Here is a 23306-nt window from a genome sequence, read left to right as displayed (position 1 = left end):
TTTTTACCTGTATCCCGAGCTTTCCGATGCACCAAGGCCACAAGCACGGTCCTCTAGCACGAGCCTCTCCGAAATCCTAGTCACAACACACATAAGACACTTTTAACAACCTTAAATGAGCTTCCAGGCCAAGTTCTAGTACTCGGAACGTTGAACTTCACTAAACATGGTAAAAGACTCAACCCCGAGCACCCTAGGTTAAATTCCCAAGCCTAAAATCTCAAAATCCCAAAATCCCTTAAGCGCCGCGGCATAGGCCACCCATGCCGCGGCATGGCCCCCAAACAGAACCCCCAAAGGCCCAAAAACAGGTAAGGGCCGCGGCATTGCTTGGGCCATGCCGCGGCCCGCCCTTCTCCTTCAGCATGCAACTTCTTCGAAGGGCCGCGGCTCACCAAGAACCATGCCGCGGCCCGACCCTTCGAACCCAGAAAAAACCCACCATTTTACTCTCTAAACCTCACCTTAAACCATCCCAAACACATATCTCAACCCCAAAACTCAATTCCAACTTCATATGAAAAATCTAACAACCTATAGACACTAGAATCAAGATCAAAACACAAACATACCCAACAATCCACCCTTGGATTGCAAAATCAGCAACTTCAAACTAAAACTTAAAAAACTTAACTCAAGCTTTAAATTTCACAAATCAAAGCATAAATCAAACTTAAATATGCATAACATCCTTACCTTAAGTAGAGAATTCACCCAAAAGCCTCCTTGATTTCCTCCTAAACTCCCACTTCAGCCCATTTTCTCTTCTTCTTCTTCTTCTTCTTCTTCTTCTCATTGCCCTAACTTTCCTTCTCTTTATTTTTAACAAAGCCATCAAATAAACCAAATGCCCAAACCGTGCACCCTATAATCCCAGCTGAAAATTGTCTACACCCCTTGCCAAATGACCATGCTACCCCTCCAAATACTCCTTTCCCAACTAAGTCCTCAAGGGCACTCTAGTCTTTCCACTTATATTTCAATTCTACCATTTTCCAACTAAACTTGTTACTCACAGCAGTAACTAATGGTTACCTAGGTTACCCAATCACCAATAACCATTACCCGCTAAATCTCAACTTAACCATAACAATTCCCAAAGTACCCCTAGGCTCCTCCCGAGCCGGATATAAAATCCTGTTGTGACTTTTGAGTAAACTAGCTCTCTAGGACCGTCTCGGCACGTGCATCACAATAATAACACCACATTCACGTGGTACAATTCACATAGTACAATTATCACATATCAATGCAGTTATGCCCAACATGGCCAAAATTACAGTTATGCCCTTCTAACACGATCCGGGCCTACATGCATACTAATATACATAGTCATGCATCTCAGATAAACAAATAGTCATATAACATGCTTTAAATCATAATCATGCATTTAACTCATCAAAAGTCACACATAAATCCCATCATGCCCTCCTGGCACGCTAATCAAGGCCCTTAAGCCTTATTAGCGAATTTGGGTCGTTACAACTATCGCCTCCTCATAAAAATTTCGTCCTCGAAATTTTTCCAAACACATTAGTCAGAAAACTCGCAACTTTGACCTTGAATCCCAAGGTCCACCGCCTTTACTTTAGTTCCCAACAACGCCCTTTCAGGCATAACAATCTTGCCCCACAAGATCTTGTCTAATATACATAATCTCATTATCCCCTCGATAACACCGCAACCCTGCTGAAGCCTCATGGTCTGCCTAGATTACAATGACCAATTCATTGTCTTTTTCCTGATTCCAGAGATACTCAAAAACCATCACCTCCACTAGGTGGGATCAGCTTGTAGGCCCCGCTGGCCTAACCCTTAGTACAACTTCAGAATTTTATGTTGAATTAAGAGTCAGAACTCTTCCTTCTTTCTCTGAACACCTTACAGATCCTCGTTTGTTATCACGCAGAGGTGCAACACTTTCCTTCCGGAGCTTTATTTCCTCATAATTTACCAATTTACCAGCTCTTTATTCTTTCAGATAGGCAGACACTCCTGCCTTAAGAATTCCAACGACTTCTCTGGCTTTCTCTCTGAACTAAATCCAAACCGTAGTATTCACTATCCTTCACCTCTTATCAGGCCCTATGTCGCGTTACATTAACAAGATACCAGCAACTGCCACCACGACTAACTTACCAGGGATTATACTTCCCTTAATATCTCAAGTTTTCGCATACTCAGCGCTTAATTCATTAAGATATTCGATAAACTTTCAGACTGCCATTTCACTTGCAATCAACTGATAATTCCAGGTTCCCACTCTGTTCTTTTCGTTCTCTAGATCCTTTCCAAGATTTAAAATACTATAGGGTCTCAGTTCAGTATCATCGACGTTTTACCCTGAAACCAGTTCACTTGACCCAACAATATTAACTCAAACAACCGAGTTAAAACTTTTCATGTCCAAACGCCTTACTTAAGGTCTATTGTGGTCTATTCCCACGATACACCACCACATCACCTAACCCCTCAGGGTCCAAAGGAAAACACTAGATTCTGTCACCCGCTTGACCCTCACGGTACGACGTACCCTAGGAGGTGGAATGATATCCATTCAGAATTCTCATTCATAAACCAAATCTAATTGGATCCTTCATCCATTCCTGGTATCCTAACTTGTACCACCTTAGCAGGGTTCTTCCCTGCTTCGACCCAAGCCGACGCTTCGGATTCCATAGCTCTGTGACACCCACCAACTAACCATTACCTACTAACATTACGCCAATCTCAGTCGTTGCCTTGTCCACTCCATTACAGTCCATGGCGTTATTCCTTGACTGACACACGCGTCTCAGTTAGGAGTTCCGCCTCCAATTAAATCTCCTCTCTTTCAATCGAGGATTTCAAACACTGATCATCCGTCTGCTACTTTTCACTGCATCTGGGTCTCAACGTTAACCTTCTTACTAATACCCAACACTCAAGTACCTTATGCCATGCATAACTGTCAACTTAACGTTCCAAGGATATCAACCATGATCCAATCTTTCATCTCCCGCAAGGTTCGATCCATCCTCGCGTCAATTAATTCCTGGGCGTGCCCAAATCGTGATGCACTCCCCCACTTCCATGTCCTTACCATAGATCAGGTCCTTAATGTAATCACTCTTTACTTAACCCTAACACACACACATTCCCGTATTACCAGATACAAATCAATTCTTACCTTATCTTCTGAATTTCTCTCTGATTTGACACCACTCAGTCCGTCTAACCTCGAGTTTTACTGTTCTCTTCATCTCTGATGTAGTTTTCTCCGGAGGTGCTTGTGCAATAGATGACGCGCTTACCAGTCTTGTTATGCCTTCAATTCTTCAGATATTCATCATTAGCTTCTTTGTGGCATCAGATCAAATCTCCTCATACCTGTCCTTTCTTCTTGTAGCTCTAATCTGAGTACTCCTGGCGATACCCAAACTAACACTCCGTAGAACCTTACCTGAGACTCCGCCTTCTGGGTACAAACGTCTTCCGCACAGTCATTTGCTCACCATTTCCGTCTGGGAGTAATCCTCATGCACTGCTCGTGAGCTTGAAGGGGACTTGTCCATACCGTTCATGCATTCTCTGCCTAAAGAACTTACCTGAGCTGCTGCAGCTTGAACCATTCTAGAGTCTTTGTTACCAGTTCCTCGCACCCTACCTGGTGCAAACTAGACAATTTCCCAAAAATGTCTCTATCCTTGGTTTCCAGCTGGTAATAACCAGGTCATAGATCAACTCTTGGAGACATCGTCCTTTCTTGTATCCAACATAGTACTTTTCGTTCTAACTCCACGATGCTAACAATACCCGCAGTACAACACTCTGGCTACTTCAGGGTCAAATTCCTTCAATTGCTTCAACAGACTTTCTGTCAGCCAAAAACCACCTTTTGCAACATTCTTTATACCAATCCTATCTGTAGTCTAACCTTGAAACACTCCTGAGTCTTCCTTTTTATACCCACATAGTTTTCCCACTGGTCAGCCCAGTTTCCACTCAGTCTCATTTCATACTCCAGATGATATCCTCAACAATCCATCTGCCAGAGTTTCTAACTCCTTCTCAGTAAGCATTACTGTCCTCAGCCTCCCGAATAGCGCCTTTGAGGCAACCTCTCTATGTCCGTCTCCCTCTCGGAACATTCTCAACACCGAGCCCTTCCAGTTCATTACATGCCCAAAGCATAAGCTCGCCAGTTAAATACTCATCCTTGAGGACTCAACCTCGAACTTTGAATGTATCGATGCATTCCAGTTCTCCGTTCCCTCACCATGAGAAATCCATCCTAGCATCTCGAGTCATTCTATGTAGAAGTCATGCCCTCACCTGACCTCCTCTCAGGTGGCATCCTCTCCCTCATGTACATACCAAATAACCTCCCTGGTTCCTGTCACCATCTTGATAACTGCCTTTTCAATCAGGCTTCTTTCCAATCTCAATCTAGGTGCCCAAGCACTGTCTGGGGTCTTTCTACCTGAAAAATTGAGAGTCCGCCCTCACTGCGTTCTATCAATAAAAGTACCATCTTATCAATCAGACTTTTCCCCTTTCTTGGCAAAACCAGAAGCCACAGAACTATCCGGGGTTCTTTCAACTTTGATTATCACAATTCTCTCTTTACTAACTCCCTCAAAGGAAGCACTGCCCTTGCGGCTCTAGCACTCATGCTCTATACATCAACCATCAGTTCCTTGAACAACATGGCCCTCTCCGCCATCCGCATGCAGACGATAAATTCTTACCTCAGGGCAGCCCAAATACCTTAAACTATTCCTGATCTCAAATCCTTAAATGGGTCGCCATCAATTCCAGATATATCCATCAGTATAAATTTCCAAAATGAATCACCCAATTCACCAAACCCATTGATTTACACTGTTATTACCCTATCAGTCCCAAACCAAACTTATCAGGCCTCCACTTTCCACAGTTCATATCATGCCTTTATAACCTCTTCTAACCATCCATCATCTAGGTTCTTGCCAACCCATTAAGCTAGTACCTCAGCCCGAGTACCATTTCCAGGCATCTCTCTGCCTCAACATTTAATACAACCCTCTAATCAGGATCTCTCATCCTCTTAGCCAAGGGTGGAATTAACTCTGCCCGTCTATTGATCAACTCCTTGTCAGTCCGAACTCTCCTCAAAACCCGAGGATAACACCCTTTAAGCCTTTCATATAATACCCTTATCCGTCCATACCTCACAGCAAACCAACACCGGTAACCTTACCGTTAAAACATCGAAATCAACTATTTCCCCAGTGAAATCCCCTGTTCTTCTATCCCTTCTCAACTAACAAACTCCACAGCTTACTCACACACTAGTGACCCTTTGCTGCTGCTTTCAGGGATAACTGGAGATCTCAACTCCAACTTATATCTAGAATCCCCTTCCAACACAATATCGGGTCCCCAAAACCCTTCTAGGAACAAACAACACGAGTTCATCTGTCAAAACTGACCTACTCCTGAACTCCGAGGTTCATACCCTGAACCAACCCACAACTAGATCCAAATATCCACAGGTATCATGCAAACACCTTGCATATATAGGCCAAATCCACAATGTCATACATTTAACTACCAGATTTTAACACCATTAAGTATATCCATACTCAACATGCTTCATACAAGCCAATATACAGGTATAACATATGAATTTAATTCAGAAAATTAACCACATACACTCAATATGTAAACCATTATGCCAATAATCATCCACCTGCATAATAATGTCATTCAACATGCATTAATCTCAACATGCAATAGTCAAGGGCCAGGCCCTATCAGTATCTCATGCATATGCCAACTCATTTCTCATGCTCCATATAAGTAAGCAGGCAAACAAGGCATTCAAACATATATATTCAAACATGTCAATCATTCGTACCAACCAACCCTGAGTCGAGCTTGTCACTGACAGCGAGCGTACATGTTCGGTCGATCTCCAGAACCAATAAACCTTGGCTCGCTCTAATACCAAGTTGTAACGCCCTACTTCCTTAGAGACGTTACTAAGTGAGTTTTAAGACAAAACAGTGTGCAATGAACTCGCTAACCGAGGTTTTGAAACAAAAGTGTGACTAATTAAAAGTTAAGGCTGTAATCTTAGAAAAATGCGTTGTTTCAATAAAACATCTAGTATTTAACATTTGGGATCCCAAAATGAGGTTTGAAAACTATTTACATCTTAAAATAAGTTTACAATTGATCAGTTATAAAATCATAGATTATTACAGCCATTTTCAAACAAACCCCCAACCAAAGCAGTCGGGCAGGCCAAACATGTACGCGTCGCTTCACGCTCTCCGTACTCATGGTTGGTTGACTTAGACATTGCCCTTACCTGCAACACAGAGCACCCGTGAGCCGAAGCCCAGCAAGAAAACTCATGCAGTACATAACATATGCAATCTATACAGTTTATCATATCAGATAATCCACAGATAAACAAGTCAACCATTAGACTAAGCAAACACGGCCATGCCGCCCCAGAACCCTTACCCCAGCTTGGGGTCTCGGTCCTCACCGCAAGGATCTCACACATATCCTATGGGTCCCACCCTGACCATAAGCATCCCATGTGCTAAGTGTTACTTCCGGCCCCGCTGGCGTTCTCGGCCTTGCCGCTCTCGGCCATAGCCGTTCATTTCACTATAAACATATATAGCATAAAACAAACAACATTCAAACAAATATCAATTCATTTAAATCAGCATCCTAACATGTAATGCAATATAGGGTCGTGCCCGACAATCATCTCATTATGCAACATGCAATATAGGGCCGTGCCCCGCAATCACACTATGGGCCCACGCCCTATCCTACGGGTGTTATAGTTTTCTTACCTGTATCCCGAGCTTTCCGATGCACCAAGGCCACAAGCACGGTCCTCTAGCACGAGCCTCTTCGAAATCCTAGTCACAACACACATAAGACACTTTTAACAACCTTAAATGAGCTTACAGGCCAAGTTCTAGTACTCGAAACGTTGAACTTCACCAAACATGGTAAAAGACTCAACCCCGAGCACCCTAGGTTAAATTCCCAAGCCTAAAATCTCAAAATCCCAAAATCCCTTAAGCGCTGCGGCATAGGCCACCCATGCCGCGGCATGGCCCCCAAACAGAACCCCCAAAGGCCCAAAAACAGGTAAGGGCCGCGACATTGCTTGGGCCATGCCGCGGCCCGCCCTTCTCCTTCAGCATGCAACTTCTTCGAAGGGCCGCAGCTCACCAAGAACCATGCCGCGGCTCGACCCTTCGAACCCAGAAAAAACCCACCATTTTACTCTCTAAACCTCACCTTAAACCATCCCAAACACATATCTCAACCCCAAAACTCAATTCCAACTTCATATGAACAATCTAACAACCTATAGACACTATAATCAAGATCAAAACACAAACATACCCAACAATCCACCCTTGGATTGCAAAATCAGCAACTTCAAACTAAAACTGTAAAAACTTAACTCAAGCTTTAAATTTCACAAATCAAAGCATAAATCAAACTTAAATATGCATAACATCCTTACGTTAAGTAGAGAATTCACCCAAAAGCCTCCTTGATTTCCTCCTAAACTCCCACTTCAGCCCATTTTCTCTTCTTCTTCTTCTTCTTCTCATTGCCCTAACTTTCCTTCTCTTTATTTTTAACAAAGCCATCAAATAAACCAAATGCCCAAACCGTGCACCCTATAATCCCAGCTGAAAATTGTCTACACCCCTTTCCAAATGACCATGCTACCCCTCCAAATACTCCTTTCCCAACTAAGTCCTCAAGGGCACTCTAGTCTTTCCACTTATATTTCAATTCTACCATTTTCCAACTAAACTTGTTACTCACAGCAGTAACTAATGGTTACCCAGGTTACCCAATCACCAATAACCATTACCCGCTAAATCTCAACTTAACCATAACAATTCCCAAAGTACCCCTATGCTGCTCCCGAGCCGGATATAAAATCCCGTTGTGACTTTTGAGTAAACTAGCTCTCTAGGACCGTCTCGGCACGTGCATCACAATAATAACACCACATTCACGTGGTACAATTCACATAATACAATTATCACATATCAATGCAGTTATGCCCAACATGGCCAAAATTACAGTTATGCCCTTCTAACACGATCCGGGCCTACATGCATACTAATATACATAGTCATGCATCTCAGATAAACAAATAGTCATATAACATGCTTTAAATCATAATCATGCATTTAACTCATCAAAAGACACATATAAATCCCATCATGCCCTCAAGGCACGCTAATCAAGGCCCTTAAGCCTTATTAGCGAATTTGGGTCGTTACAACTCCTTTCCTATAGCTCTTCCAAGTAGGTGGTAATTTAGCCACTATAACACCAACTTGAAAGGCCTCGGGAAGCTCAATCTTTAAAACTTTCAGTTTGTTAACAATTATTTGCAATTCATGAATTTGAGGAAGAATGGGTTTATCACCAAAAAATTTGAAATCAAAATATTGAAATATCAAAAACTTTTTGGTACCTTCCTCTTCCACCTTGAACTTTTTCTCAAGTGCATCCCATATCTCCTTGCCCGATTTGGTCTCGGTGTAGAGGTCATAGAGCCTATTGGATAGGGAATTGAGGATATGACCCCTACAAAGGAGATTGTCCTCCTCCCTCTTCCTTCTTTTCTCCACCTCCTCGGGAGTGTCCTTGTCGGATGGTGTTCGGAGAGGTTCTAGAGTGGATTCTAGAATGTAGGCAATTTTGAGAGTGGTCAAAAGGAATCTCACCTTGTCTTGCCATCTAGTAAAATTGGACCTATCAAACCTATCCAATCTCACTAGGTCTTGATTCATGATTTTGATGGTCTCACCTTCCATTGAAACAAACAAAGGGATAAGCTTTTGAATGTTAGGAAAAATTAGATTGCCTTAATGGAAATGGGTAAGAATATTACAACTCTAGACAATATATTACAAATAAATATTGATTGATTGAATAAGGTTACAACTCTATTACTGAAAATACAAATAAACTAAAGAACAAGAAGAAGAGAAGAAGAATAGAATAGTGAAAAATACAACTCAAAGCAAAATATTACAAGTAAAGTAAAAGTGTTTGAATTAAAGAAAAGAAGATTAAAACTGAAAACAAGAAATGAAAGTAAACAAAAGAGAAGAATATGAAGATGAAGAGAAATAGAATAGAAAGAAAGAACAAACAAACTAAATAGAAACAACTCTCACTCACACTACCAAAGTGAAGAGTGTTGGGGATCACCAACTTGAACAAAGTTTGAAACCTTTGTCCAAATACTTATTTCCCCCTAACTCAAGCACTAAGGGATCTCTCACAAATTATAGGAAATGATTTATGGAATTATCAAGCCTCAAGGTGCTTCTAGCCAAGTACTCTAATGGATAGAAATGTTGTGTCTTTCAAGTGAGCTACAGGCTCCTATTTATAGAGTTTAGAGACACCCTTTGCATTTAAAATTCCACCAACCCCCATGGCTGTTACCAATGTTTAATTGGATTAATATGGAATTAAAAATGATATTTGGGAGTTATTTGGGTTTTTTGAGCCGTTCAACAAAGATAGAAAAAACTGAAAAAATGGTCAGTTTTGGCCTGTGTCTGCGGCCACTACTCTCTGTCCCACTGGCTGCGGCCACCAACATTCAGTGGCTGCGGTCACTAACCATTTTCAGCACTTAAAAATGTGCTGTTTTTCCAAATGGTTCCAAACCCTCCCAAATGATTTTGTAACTCCCAAAACATATTATTGGGGTTAAAATCATATCTCTAACAGCCATTTCACATATGGCTTTATGAAATTCATCTCAATATTATGTAACATTAAATTTACACAATAAAGGGTAATATTTGGAAGTTACAAATTTGTAACACCAAATATGTTACATTATTTGGATTTATCTCATATATCTAAATATTGTAACTCTCTATTATATGTCACAATATGTGACACTCTTTGTCACATTATTTAATCTAAAACATTATGTTATAATATAATATAATATTACATTATATTATAAAATAATATAACAGTGAGCAGGTATCAGTCAAACCCAGGACCGGAACATTGGATATCAGTTAAGCATATCTTGAAGTATTTAAGGCAGACTAGGGATTATATGTTAGTCTACAAGGGTGGTGTTTTGAACCCTATAGGCTACACCGATTCAGATTTTTAGACTGATGTCGATGATAGGAAGTCAACTTCTGGAATGGTGTTTACTCTTGGGGGTGGAGCTGTGATATGGAGAAGCATAAAGCAGTTTGCAATCTCAAATTCTACCATAAAGGCAGAGTACATGGCCGCGTCAGAAGAAGCTAAGGAAATAGTCTGACTAAAGAAGTTCTATTTGGATCTTGGTGTTATTCCATAAATGGATAAACCACTTTTGTTCTTTTGTGACAATACAGGAGCGATAGCCAACTCAAAAGAACATTGTAGTCATAAGAGGGGTAAACATATAGAAAGGAAGTATCACATAATTCGAGAATATGTGGCCAGGGGAGATGTGAAGGTTATGAAGATTGCATTTGAAGACAATCTTGCAAATCCGTTTACAAAGACACTACCAGAGGCTACATTTGATAAGCATATCAAAGAGATTAGTAGAATTAAGGATAAGTTTCAATTAGTGCAGGTGGGAGTTTGTTGGGTTTTATGCCCTAATTAAAACCCAATTCATATGTAATCTCATTTTATTATCAATAAAAGAATAGAATTCATTTTTAGACTTTTTCAATCACTTTGCTCACATGTTTTATTTTCATGATTATTTGTTTAATATAAACTTCTATTAAATCCTGAGCATATAGCTAATCATATTTATAGTGGTGTAATCAAAGTCGAATATAAATATGATTATATGTTAAAATAAGTTAGTCCTAAGATTAGTTAGTGCACAGGATTTACACTGACTTGCCAATCTATGATATGATCTACTTACATTGTAGTGTTATGTTCTTTCTAGAACATTAGCAAAGTTGATAAGATCAGATGTATTTATTGCATCAGACATGACCGATATTGACAGTAGATAGGATAAGTAAACATACCGTTATTATCTATTCTAGTCATATCATATAGTTGATCATAAGTCAATTCAATCTCAATTTTGAGTGGTTAGTATTCTAACTGATTGTATTATTTAAATTCTTTGACTTGTTCGTTACCTGCTTACCCTATAGACTAGCCCATACTTACATCTTGGGAACTCGGTAGTATAATTGAGTAGGAGTGTTAATCATAGATATGAACATCTATAGCTTATGATGAAGAAGTGAAATGATGGTTTCCTTTTAGTTTAGTTAAAGGTGCTAAATGATAGAGATCTCATTTCAGTAATTAATATTACTTTAGTGAAATATCATTTACAAGGAACTAAGTGTCTTAAGGATAAAATACAATGAGAGGTAAAATGGTATTTTAGTCCCAACTCATTCTAGACCGTCTATAGAGGATTGAGCAACAATTATGGTTGTAACAATGGATAATTAATAGCGTATCTATATTTGTTATAAAGCATTTTATGAATTCAAGAGTGCAATTCCCAGTCTTTAGTGGAGTCACGAGGAATTAATAAGTTAGTAAATTTATTTGTTAGAGCTTGATTTCATAGGCCCATGGTCCCCACTGTACCTTGGATAAAATCATCTAGATAGTCTCAATTGATTGATTTAATTATCAATTAGAATGATCAAAGTTGACCAGGTCAATTTTGGATAGTTTCACAGAGTTATATAATTTAGAGAAAAAAAGAGAAATTAGGGCAGATTTATTAATTAAGATAAATTGGTATCTAAATTAATAAATAAGTTTAAATCAAGATTCAAATTATAAATAATTAATTTGATAAAGGATTTAAATAATTATTTAATTAATTAAATCAATAGAAAAATAATATAGGCCTTTATTTTAAGTCTAAGAGGCTTATAATCAAATGGGAAATTTTACGGGCCAAAAACCCATGATAATTTATACATAGGGCTGTTAATTGGCTATTATTTTATTGATTTTTTAATTAAATAAATGACCTAATTGAGTCTATAAAAAGAATGTTAAGAGAGAGTTAAAAATATAAGTCAAAACACAAGTTGAAACACAAGTTTCTGATAGGTTTTAGATTCTCTCTAACCATAAGTCATTTTCTAAGGTTTATTGTTCTTTTCTTTTCTTCTCTTTGTATCTATCTCATGTGTTGAGAATTTTCCACTCTAGTCTAGGCGATTCCAAGGATACTTTGGAAGACTGTGAAGAAAATTAAAGATCAATTCAATTTCTCGATAATACTCTGCGACAGAAAGGATACAAGGATTAGAGAAACTGAAGGAAGGACTATATTATTTCGTTGCATATAATGTAAGTATTCTTATCATTATTTCTCTTTGAATTCAATTTTAGAAACATGTCCTAGATTGTCTCATATTGACTTGTTTAATATTATATCTACATAAAAATAAATAAAGAGCATGTATAAGTTTTCTGAACAAAATCTATACTAATAATTAATATAACTAAAATACATTCTTCAATGATCTTAAGTAAAAACTTTTAAAATAAAATTGTAGATAACCTAGTTTAAAAATTTATATTTTAAAAACTATAGCTCCAATGATCTTCAAATTTTTTAGACCAAAATTTGGATATTCCAAAAAGCTCATTGCAAAATTTCATGTAAAATTATTTTTTTTACGTGGTGTAAACTATTTTCAAAACTGCCTAGAGAAAAACCAAATATTTTAGTGAAATTTGGAAATTCATAGAAACCTTTTTTGTTTGTTATTTAGGTCTAAACTCTATTAGGCCTATACTAGGATATGTAAACGTTATGTCTACCAAAAATTAGGTTATTTGAACAATTTTTACTTAATAAAATGGATTTTCAAACTTGGATGCCCAGAAGCTATTTTGAGCTTCCTTAAATTTTATCTAACTTTGAAAACCGATAACTCTCAGAATTTCCATTATTTTTTTAAAAAATTTTACAGGTCGATTTACCAATAATAAAATAAGGCTCATTCCAAAAATTAGTAAAATATTCAATTATTTACCCATGAAAAACGTAGCTTAAATTTAGTTTCTTACCCATCTTTTGAAAAGTAATATTCCAAAATACACATAATTTTTGTAAAATTCATATCTTGGTAATTTTAGAACATTTTTGCATGATTCTAAGCACTATTAACATCTAAATACCTCAACATTTAACATGCAAATAATAAAATCCAGAATTAGATTAATATACATTTTTCATGACCCCTCGGAAGTCACGACTTAATCATTTTTCTTGTAAAAACATAGTTTTGTCTATGGAATGTTTGATTCCAACCCTAACAATTATCCAAACACTCTTGCATGCATGATCAGCCAGTAAATAAATATTATTATAGTCCCAATATATAATTTTAACACCATTAAATAAATTAAACACGACATATTTAACAAATATTTTGAATAATAACTCATGGAAGGTTACCATATACCTCTTGATGACCTTGGTTACGATCTAGGTAAGTTCTAGCTCTTCAAATCTTTGCTTAACCTTTTCTCTACATTTATGTACTCCCCACAATACCACAAGTCAGTTTACACCTACTTGCACACTTAACTTAGAGCCAAAACTCAAACTTTTACAAAGTAGAGTTAAGATTTTTCCTTTGATAGTCTAGTTTCTTTTCTAGCTTTTTCCTTAACTTAAACCCAACTCAAGTGACCTAAGACTATGTGTGTAGAATAAAGAGGATGAGTGTAAAGCCCGTCCTGGTCTATTACTTTATAAAAATGTTGCTCAACTCACATGTATTAGAATAATACATTTTTTAAGGAAAAGTTTAGTGGGGCCTTGATAAAACATGCAATTTGGGTCCAATAGTTTGAAATAAAAATGTTATGTCTTTATCCAGTATTTGGAAATAAAATAAACAAAATAAGTCCCACTAACAAAATTTGAAACATAATCCATAACATAAGTTTCTTAATTATTCTTGGTGCTCATCTTGATAGTTAATAACGTAGGACACCCCGCATCATACATGCCTAGACGTCGGATCCTCCCACATCACTGTGTGTGCCAAGGAGAAAATCCTATTGCCTACCGGTAAGGGGAAAGTAAGGGGGTGAGTGAAAAGTCAGGTAAGGAAGTACAAACAGATACAACATTATTCAAGAAAAACAAGGAAAACTACATAACATAATCATATCGTATCCATATCATACTCATATTGTATCCATATCTTAATCATATTCATAACCATATTGAATCACATTCATAATCATATTCATACTTCATGTGAGCATGGAACCCTTATTGTCCATGTCACATCATGAGGTTACCAGCAAAAGCATAAACATGTAAAACCTCCTCTATGAGGTAAACAGGAACTCAGTTCCACAAATAACCTCGGCGCGTCCGCCCTATGAGTTACATCATATCCTCAGTAACTCATTTGTTGTGTCGCGTTCAGTATGCTAACAACATATTGCTTTTACATACAACATACAAGCAAGCATAAAAATAACTTATAACATAATGTAATAACTCATACTTTTCATAACAGTTGGCTTACCATAACAATTTAACTTTTGCAACGTAACAATTTATACCTTTCATATAATAATTCATAGAAAATTCTAGCTAACTTCCTTTCCTCAAGTCCAAGCAAAAATAAAGTGCGGCTACGTCATAACGAGCCTATAATCATAATCAAACATTCATTTTAAAATCACGTAAGAATTCACATGCCCAACATACATACCCCACGTGTGCATGGGCCATGCACATGTGGCAGAAGTTGCACTACAACTTTATTCACATAACAACGTCACTCAAAATCATAAAGAATAATGTCAATTCTACCAATTAATCCTTCATGGTTACAAAACAAAAATCATACGTTTGAATAATAGGAAAAACAGTTGCGTGTAACATGCATACATGGGAGTGTTTTTAAAATTAGTGTTTAAGTTGATAATTCTACTTGTTCATTTTATTGCCACTTTCATAAAAATTCAGCAAACATGAATAATTTGCTACCTTAGTTAATACCACGTAATTTCTTTAAATCACACATTTTCACTCATAAATTTTATTACAAAAATTTAATTTACTAAAATAATTCCTTAGCTTTAGTTTGCATAAAGTAATACTCCATTTATTATTTAATAACAATTAATAGAATGTGACAAAATTGTGTAGTTACTTATAAATAATTAAGTAAATTCTTTGATCTCCTTTAAAATAATTTTACCTAGTTATTTTGTAAATAAATAAAAAAACTGCAAAAATATAAATGAGAAAATATGTATTTAGAGTGTGGGAAAAATTATATCTTTCATGTACAATATCTAAGACTTACAATATTTGATCATATACCTTATATTTTTAATTTAAAAGAGACCTTCTTTCAAGAAACTAAAAATTCGAGCAACATTTATATTACATAAATTTTTAATAATCAAAATTGTAAGCTTTTCTTTCGCAACTTTTACAAAAAAAAAAGCCTACATGCATTTTGATTGAAGAAAATGCATTACTAAGGTGTGAAAAATCATCTTTTACTTACATTAGTTCTAAAATGTGCAACTGTTAAATTATTGACAAATTACCACAAACATAATCCAAAATTCAGCATTAAATATGCTCTTAATCATATTTAACCTTCAACCTAGCATGCTTATATAATTTTTATGCATCCCCAGATTCAATTAGCATGCACCAATAATGTAGCTATGATTAAAACAATAATTTACAAAAGAAAACAATGCCTAGGCCAAACACTCTACTAGAATAACCCACAACATACACAACTAAATTATGCTTCCCTTATATGATAAAATACCTCAAATAATCATGCCTATAAGTGAGTAAATAAACAAAAAAATAGAAAGAAACACTAAGTCTACAACAAGACATATGGCTGAAACCCACGGCACCTTAACAAGAAAATACCACAAATTATAATGTGCTCATAATCCAATGGTTTTACAAATCAACATCAAGAAACAAACACAACTTTTAATCCTTTTAGAACACCCTAGGACGAAACACACATAGAGTTCAATAACAAGATTCATCATTCAAACTCATCATGCATCTTTATTCAAATCATTAAGAGACTTAGTACCAATAACATGGATAAACAAAAACATGCTTAGTGTCCATAACAACATTATACGACAAAGCATATCATGCTTCTAAAAAATAATCATCTCTCAAATCCGTAAGTATGATTATCAAAGTTCAAAAGAAATAATAAGAACCCTTAAACATGTATTCAACATAGCAACATAAGAAAGAAAACAAAATAAAACTGAACCTATAAACATGTTGGGCGAAACCTATGAGCATTAACATCCTAATTTTATCTTTTCAACCACAAAGCTTCATAATAAACTTCCACATAAAATCATAGTTCCCACAAGGGTTTTCGAAAACCTAAAAAATACAACATCAAGGCCAAAATTGTCATATTTCTAACATCATGGTAAAATCAATAACAAAAGATTAAACACAACATTTCATGCCAACACAAACCCATATTTTCGAAACTATAACATATCAAGAAGTCAAAACAACATAGATTGAGGGAAAAATCCATTACCTCCCTTGATTGTGTTCCAAGAACACAAAAGCAAAAGAACAATCTTGGCTCCTAAGATTTTCGAACACTACCACAAAGAAAAGAAGAACAACCCTTAGAATTTAGGAAAAGAACTAGACTTAAGATTCAAAACTAAAAAACAATACAACACATACCCACCAATTCTGAACCTTAATCTTCTTCTTCTCCTTCTTCTCCTTCTTCACTTTCATTCTCTCTTCTCCTCTTTATCCCGTGCCTTCTTCTCTCTCTTCCTCCTCTATGCACACGAAAACCAAGTAAAATGAGAACCCTCAAGTTCTCTTTGCTTTTATAAAGGCCCTAGTGGTCGAACCCTAGCTAATGGGAAAAGGTAAGTCCCAAATTCTAATTTCCTTCATTTCCTCTCCCATAATTCATGAAATTGACAACCATTTCTTGATTGATTTGTCCTCAAAATGGAAACTTTCCTATACACTCCCCCTAGGCTTGACCGAGCACTCTCCCTTACACCCACTCTAGGCCAAGATCATGCTTTCCCATTTTAGTATTGCTCCTTACAACTTGACTATTCCTTATTTCACCGTTTTAATAAATAAATAAAAATGGGGAAATTACATGGTATTCTATTGCATGCTCACCATGCATACCATGCACATGCATACACAAGTATTATGGTGCATTTCTACTAACCATGCACCTTGGTGCACACAACCAAAACTCAAGAACTCACACAATATATTAATTAAATTGTTGACGGTGAGAACTCGTCAAACAAGTTAAGTTAGAAAAATTGAAATATAGAACTTATCAATGGAAAACTTCAAATATCTAATCAAAATCTCAAAGAATAGTTCCAGAAAGAAAATGGTGAAATGAACTTGTATTTTTTGTAGTGTAGTGCTACAGTATTTTTTTTCAACCCCCTTCCATGTAGAAGTGGGGTTCCCTTTATAGTGGGCTCTAATGGCCTTTGATACATTGTGGTCCAGGGGACCAGATTGTACACAAGTACATTGTCAGGAGAGTGGCCTCAGGGGTAGTGGTGTTGGCTCCAGTACATGGTCAGGTTCTGTGGGAATGTCCCCACTACTTATTTAGTACAAGTGTCAGAGGAGTGCCTCCAGGTGTAGTGGTGCTGGTGGTGGTGTCGACTCTAACATCTGGTTAGAAGCATACAGGCCATGTCCCCCCCTCCTAGTACTCCCACTACTTGTCTTGCATGAGCTTAGTGTCCGTACTTCTTCTGACTTGGTGTGGATTTCTATGGGGCCCTTCCAATTCAAGCTTATTGGTGTGTTAGAGGGGTCCATGATTTTACCACTTGTTGGACTTATGGTAAGAGTGGTGCCCAATGGTTGGAGCCAATCTTAAGGGGTGAGATAAGACCCCTTTAGTGAGGCCAATTTTTGGGAGGTAACCCCTTGTGGTGCAGATGAGGTCTGGTAGGGCCGAGTGCACCATGAGGAGGCATGATGCAAGGTGTCATGAGATGCCTCCATCGAGGCATAGCTGCTGGGCGCGAAGCCCTCGCGAGACACCCCTCGCGAGGCGGTGCATCTGGGCAGGTCGAGCGATGGCGCGCTGCCTTCGCGAGACGCCTTCATCGAGGCGTGGCTGCTGGGCGCGAGGCCCTCGCGAGACATCCCTCGCGAGGTGGTGTATCTGGGCAGGCTGAGCGGTGGCGCACTGCCTTCGCGAGACGTCTCCAGCGAGGCGCGACTGCTGGGCGCGAGGCCCTCGTGAGACGCCCCTCGCAAGGCGATGCACCTGGGCAAGCTGGGTGATGGCATGTGCACTGCCTTCGCGAGATGCCTCCAGTGAAGCACAGCTACTTGGCGCGAGGCCCTCACGAGACGCCCCTCGCGAGGCGGTGCACCTGGGTAGGCTGGGTGATGGAATGCGCGCTGCCTTCGCGAGACGCCTCCAGCGAGGCGCGTCTGTTGGGCGCGAGGTGGTGCACCTGGGAAGGCTGGGTGATGGCGTGCGCGCTGCCTTCGCGAGACGCCTCCAGCGAGGCGCGTCTGCTGGGCGTGAGGCCCTCGCGAGATGCCCCAGTGAGGCGCGACTACCTGGCGCGAGGTGAGCATCTGGGCACGCCAAGTTTTGGCACGTAGCCTCCAGCAACCTTGCAAGACCTATATTTAGTCGTTTACGGGACTTGAGCAGGTATTTTGGGTCTTTTACAAGCATGAAATATTGAGCATCCACACTTGCCCCCTAGTCTAGGAGAGGACCTTTATGTGCTCTGGTAGAGTCTTCTCTTTGATTCTTATAAATAGGCCTTCATGCAAAGCCTATTATTTACACTTCATCTCCTTAGCTTAGTGGCATTTAGATCCTTGCTCTTTTCAAGAGGTAAGGGGTTCAATCCCCCACAACCTCACTTTTGCTATTTTTTCCTCTCTCTTTTTCTTTTTTTTTTGAGTTCATTTCTGGTATGTCTATATCCATGCAGGTATTTGAGGACTAAAACACCTTTTTCCTTTGTTTTTGCAGATGCGTACTTTTGACCACTTGCCTCTATTTGACCGTGACGGCGCTTTTGGCCCTCGACCTCCTTTTGACCACGTGAGCGCCCAATTTTACTTGCTTGAGGTATACTTTATTTCTCCCTTATGTTTATTGGGTCCAAATTAGCACCACTCGGGATGGGGTACTTTGGCTTGAGCTCGTCATGAGTTAGCCTTGGTGCATGCCCCTTTATTCATACCACGTAGTGGGTCATTTAGAGCGTTTGTGCCTAGAGGTTTTGAGCCCATTCCTTTGTGTTTTGTAGCAATCCTCTCATTTATACGTGAACCCATTTTTCTTTCGGGTCGAGGCCTCATGGCAGGTGGAAGTCCGTTCGGCATTCCTCTGGGGGTCGAGTTTGTTGACTTGTCTTCAGACTCGAAGTCCCCTGAGGAAAATCCTTACCGTGACCATGACACCTTAAGGCAGGCCCGTATTCCTCACCTCGAGCACATGGCTGAACTTAGGCGTAAGATTTGGGTGGTAGAGAGCGAAATTGACTCGGTGTTGATAGGAGATGGAGTACCTTTCCCCCTTGACCTTAACGACCATGTAGCAAACCTTAGGGTGACCCTTTTATATTTGCAGATGGAGTTGGAGTTTATGGAAGGACATCTCCCGCCTGAGCCTCCTAGCCTGTTCTTTCCTGATGACTGTCATGGGGCCATCTCGTCTTTTCTTCAGCCCTTAGTTTTGATCTTCCCTAGTTTAGCGCTTCCGCAGCCAGTGCCTCGGTGGAAGACTCTTGGTAGGAAGAAAAAATGGAGGGTAAAGTGTTCTGTTTCATCCTCACCTTTTTCTTTTGGTTTTGTAGATATGCCGAAGAGAGGACGACGACAAGTGTCTGCTGATGTCCAGGATGATGCCCACCTATTGGCATCCACCCTAGTGTCCCACGTGTCTGAAAATAAATTGATGGAAATAGTAGAGCACTACCGTGTTCCTCTGGAGTACTCATTATACATCCCTTCGGACAAGTGCCGGGCTGACTGCCCTAATACAGGCTACGTGGCCCTTAGCGAGCATATTTGAAGGCGGGTGGTACAATCCCATTACACCCGTTCTTCATCGCGGTTCTCAACTATTTTGACCTCGCTCCACTTTAGCTGGCACCCAACAGTTGGCTGACCTTGAGCTGCCTCTTCATCGCATTTATGGAACTTGTCCATCGTTCTCCTACAGCCCAAGAGGTGCATTTCCTGTATAATCTCATGCCCTCTCCCAAATCCAAGGGCTTTTATTTCCTGCAAAAAGCCAATACTGTAGTCCTCTTGATAGATGGCGCAATGTCCAACCCTGGGTCCTGGAAGTAGGACTTTTTCTTTGTGCAGGGCCCCCTTTCTGTTCGTGAGCACTTTCGTTCTGCTCTCAGTAAGTACTTCGAGCCACCTTTTTTTTTCTTTTCTTTTTGAAACTTATTGTTTTATAACTTATGTTTGTGTCGACAATGGTGTGAATCGTGCAGAGCAGTTCGCCATACCTGTAGTTGTTGGCTCGGAGGTGGACGCTATGAACACATTCCTCAGTGCTGACCCCGCCGTGAGAAAGGCTACATACCTCTTCACTATGGAAAAACTCAACCTTCACAAGCTGCCCCCGATTTCAGATCTCAGGTTGTTGTGGACTCTTCTCAGGTCAAAGAAGACAAAGGATGCCTCGGCTGAGCCTCGCCCAGGTGAAGGTGAAGCCGAGTGTGTGCTGGATGGAGTCTCCCTTGGACACGGGCAACCTCACCAGCTATCTTCGTCCCCTGGGGAATGCCCTCCCTTTGCCCCATTCGACCCTAACATGGCTTCCCAATCCCAGGGTCAACAGGCAATGCCGGGGCATTTTGTTTGCCCCGATCCTGCGGACTTTGACACTTTTCCTCAGGCTGCCCTCGACCCCGATCCATCGGGGGCTTACTTTCTCGATCTTCCTACACCCCCTCCTGATCTACCCGGGGCTCATTTTTCCGATCTTCCTGCGCCACCTCCTGTTTCAGTGAGCGGGTCGTCTGTCCTTACCTAGCCGGGTACCCTTGGCTCGGAAGGGGCGCCTTGGGTGGGCCGCATGGTGGCCTTTTACATGCGGCGGTATGTCCAGATTGCCTTAGGCCTCCCCGAAGCTGATTGGAGTGGTCTTGGGAGTTTCACTATGTTGTGTGGAGACTTTTACGCTCTCTACTGCCTGGGTGACTTTAGGCATTTTATGTCGGCCTTATATTTTTTTATATTCCTTTTTTTTTTGTTACTTATCACTGTTGCTGTTATTTTTCTTGTGCAGACCTATACCGTGGCTCAACGGTTTGCCGACTCGGCTCACAACCTTTCCACGTCGAATGCCGAGAGGGATCGTCTTGCGGTTCGGGTCCAGGAGCTTGAGGGGGAGCTTGCTGAAACCAGGTCTAGGCTAGAAAAGGCCTTGGAAAAAATTTCTGCCTCATCAAAAAAGAAGAAGAGAGCGATTGCCAAGGCCACAATGTTGCAGGAAAGGGTCACCAGCCTAGAGGCTGAACTCCAGGGTGTCAAGGCTACCGCAGCTGCATCGCAGGAGAGGGTTGCTTCCTTACAGGGTGAACTTGAGGGTGCTAAGGCTGCTGAAGTTGCGTCTCAGGAAAGGGTTGCTTCTTTAGAGGCAGACAGGGCAGCTTTTGAGTATAGGTCCATAGAGCGCGCCCTTTACGGTGTATGGAGGCAGGATCCAAACTTCGATTTCTCCTCCTTTGGCGAGCACGCCGTTGCCCGGGCGGCTGGGTGGAACGCCCGTAGCAGGAGGCCTTGAGATCGTCACTGCATAATTTTTTCCAGTTAGTCCGCTGTGGATGTATGCTCTTTCGAGCCTTATTGTGCTTGTAATATTTTTTTTTTTAAATCTTGTCATGTTACCAAAACTCTTTTTTATATATACATATGAGGTTATTTATCTCTTATTCCTCTGTGTTTGAGGTCTTTTTGAGCCCGTATGATGGGGTTCGGTAGGTTCCCCTTTTTTATTTATTAGGCTAGAGGTCCTTTGGAGCCCATGTGAAAGGGTTCAATGGGTCCTTTTTTGGTGCCTCTTGATTTTTCTTATAAGGATATATTGACCCCTTGGGTTCTAGCTATCCTCTGATATATTTTTGTGCGCGCTTATTATTTCTTGCGAGACCTTCTCGTCATTATTAATAGTACTATTTTTTGCAAGGGTCTCTTTTAGGACCCTTTTTGGCTAGGCGGCTTGGTGGCCACTCTAGGCTTATTGGCGGGTCTATTTTTGCCAGGGTCTCTTTTTTATGTAAGACCTTTTTGCCTCCTTGATGTTCATAAGGGTAGCTAATCCCTGTGAACTTCATGAGATGCCTTGCAAGGTCTCCTCCCTGTTTCTTAGGGTTCACCACGCATTATTTTTAAGTAACTCGTTTAAGGCCCTGATACAAGGGGTCCTTTTGGGTTCCTCCTGATAAAGGGTCCTTTTTAGGATCCTCCTGATATGAGGAGTCCTTTTTAGGATCCTCCTTTTTAGGATATGAGGAGTCCTTTTAAGGAACTCGTTTAAGGCCCTGATATAGGGGGTCCTTTTGGGTTCCTCCTGATAGAGGGTCCTTTTTAAGAACCTCCTGCTTGCTGTATGTATTGCCTCCTATCCTACCCCCCTCAAGTGTCTAGTGAAATTTATTTCGGTAGGCACTTTGGTTGATGCTCGCATAGAGGAGAAAAATAACATGTGAAGTGTGAAGAGTTTCATTCATAATAGGCAGGTTACAACGATATATATATAAAAAGTTTACATCTACTTGGGAGGTTATCTAGGAAACCTCTTTGATTCTTGTCTACTAAGCTAACATAACACGCAACAAACTAAGCACAAATACTGCTTGCATTGGATGTGGAAGTCTCACTGGTAGTACTTCTTGAGGTGTTCCACATTCCATGCTCGAGGCACGACGGTGTCGTCCATAGGTGTTTGTTGGTATGCACTGAGCGACCTGGTAGGGTCCTTCCCAGTTCGCCCCCAGTACCCTCGCCCCTAGGTCTCACGTGTTGGATGGTACCTTCCTCAATTCTAAGTCTCCTACCTTGAACTTTCTTTCTCGTACCCTTGAATTGTAATACCTTGCTGCCTGTTGTTGATATGTGGCCAGCCTTAGTTGTGCCCTTTCTCTCTTGGCTTCCAGCAGGTCCAAGTTCCTGACCAGCGCCGTGATGTTAGTCTGGTTATCGTATGCTTGTGTGCGGAAGGAGTTAACCTTCATTT

This window comes from Humulus lupulus, chromosome 2, assembly GCF_963169125.1.
Source record: "Humulus lupulus chromosome 2, drHumLupu1.1, whole genome shotgun sequence".
In the NCBI taxonomy this organism is placed as follows: Eukaryota; Viridiplantae; Streptophyta; class Magnoliopsida; order Rosales; family Cannabaceae; genus Humulus; species Humulus lupulus.
The sequence above is the reverse complement of the archived record's forward strand: the minus strand, read 5'-3'. Positions refer to the sequence as shown.